Source organism: Sander lucioperca, chromosome 9 (genome assembly GCF_008315115.2).
Source record: "Sander lucioperca isolate FBNREF2018 chromosome 9, SLUC_FBN_1.2, whole genome shotgun sequence".
NCBI lineage: Eukaryota > Metazoa > Chordata > Actinopteri > Perciformes > Percidae > Sander > Sander lucioperca.
The window spans coordinates 31,728,939-31,730,541 of NC_050181.1; the positions used below are offsets into that span (position 1 = coordinate 31,728,939).

At 39.1% G+C, this 1,603-nt stretch overlaps 1 long non-coding RNA gene across 1 annotated transcript; it reads right to left on the minus strand.

Annotated features, from left to right (window-relative positions):
- Positions 1-20: 20 nt before the first annotated feature.
- LOC118495876 lies at positions 21-933 on the minus strand. The gene is made up of 2 exons (XR_004898317.1): positions 749-933; positions 21-572 (listed from the first exon to the last, which is right to left on the minus strand). It is a non-coding gene; the product is annotated as an uncharacterized LOC118495876 (long non-coding RNA).
- Between the last annotated feature and the right edge of the window lie 670 nt (positions 934-1,603).

Sequence of the window (1,603 nt, forward strand, 5' to 3'; positions counted from 1 at the left end):
TCAGTGTCCATTTATGTGTTGTCATGGTGTCTTGTGTTTGAACCATCATACAGTTGGTTTGTCATTGATGTGGATTTGCTGCTCATGTGAATCCTCCCACAGTGTTACATTAGCAGCTGTAACCACAGGGACTCTGATAAAACTGGAATAATCAGAATCCATCTGATAGGAAGCTGTGGTTTGAATACCACTTCCCTCCTCTTTGAAGAGTAGTCAGATATCTGTGTTCAGGTTTTTGTACAGCCTCTTCTACACTTTGTATCACTGTGTTTCTAGAGCACAGTAGTAGAGACCTGTGTCTGCCAGGGTTAGTGTCTTTATGGTCAGTTCAGTTGTTTTCTCTGTTGTTTTGGATTCATATCGGTTATCTGGGATATAATTGAATGTGTTCCCTTTTGCTCCTTTCCAGAGTATAAACTGAGGTGCCTGAAGGTCAGAATGATGTCTGTACCAGTAAAGTGCAGGAGTGCTATATGTTGTCTCATATACACATTTGAGTTTAACAGATTCTCCTTCTCTTTTACTGACTTCATGCGGTTTTACAGGAGAGATTTTGTCTCCAGCTATTATTCCTGAAAAAAGTAAAGAAAATGAAGCCATTAGAATAACGTTGTTCATGAGGCTGAGAGGAGAAACAGTGGAAAATGTCAACTGTACATTGTTACTCTGGACAGAAACAGCTCAACTGTTTTTTGTAAGTTCATATAAATCTTTAGAAAATAATAAAACCATGTTCTTTGTATCTTACCAAAGAAAAGAGCAGCAAGAATAATCCACAGCCAGTGTTTCATCTCTACAACAAGGTTTAAATCAACAGGAGAAACTAGCTGATGTTCAACATTCAGTCTGAGAATTGTTCTCTTCACAGCAGCACTTATTATTGACTGAATGGTTGAACACAGTGCAGAAGTAGTGCACCTCCTACTTGATAATGTTGCCCTCTAGTGGAGTACAAAGTTCAGTACAACAGTGTAGAAAAAAGTCTTCCAGCAGCTTGTCAGTGTGTCAGCTTGTGTTTTTGTACAGAGACTGTGGGTTTGCTGTCACTGTGGGCCTCACAGCACAGTAGTACAGAGCAGAGTCTGTCACTGCAGCAGAGGAGATCTGAAGATCCACTTTGGTTTCATTCTTACTTACGGAAACAGACAGTCCAGAGTTTGTAGTTTGCATTATTTCTCCTGATTCCAGATGAGAGATGAGGAACTCTGGTGGCTTTCCCGAATATTGTCGATGCCAGAAGAAATAATCAGCAGAACCTTTGAAGTATCTGTAGGACAGAGTAACAGAGCTGCCTTCTAAACTGTTCTTTTCTGTCTCTACTGGAGTGAGTGTGTCACAGCTGATACCTAAAGGAAGAGATAACTCTATTATTTCATATAGAAAAATACTCAATAAATGATTCACATTCAGATGTTATTGGAATATAACTTTTTCATGCTGCATAATCTAACTTACCTGTTAGAATGGAAAGAAACATCAGAGAAAACACACAATGCTGTAGTGACAGCATGTTGAATAAAGGTAATGTTGATGGTTTGTGTATTGAACTCTGTTGAATATAGAAGTTCCTCTCTCTTCTATAGTTCAGTAACAGCTCAGCTCC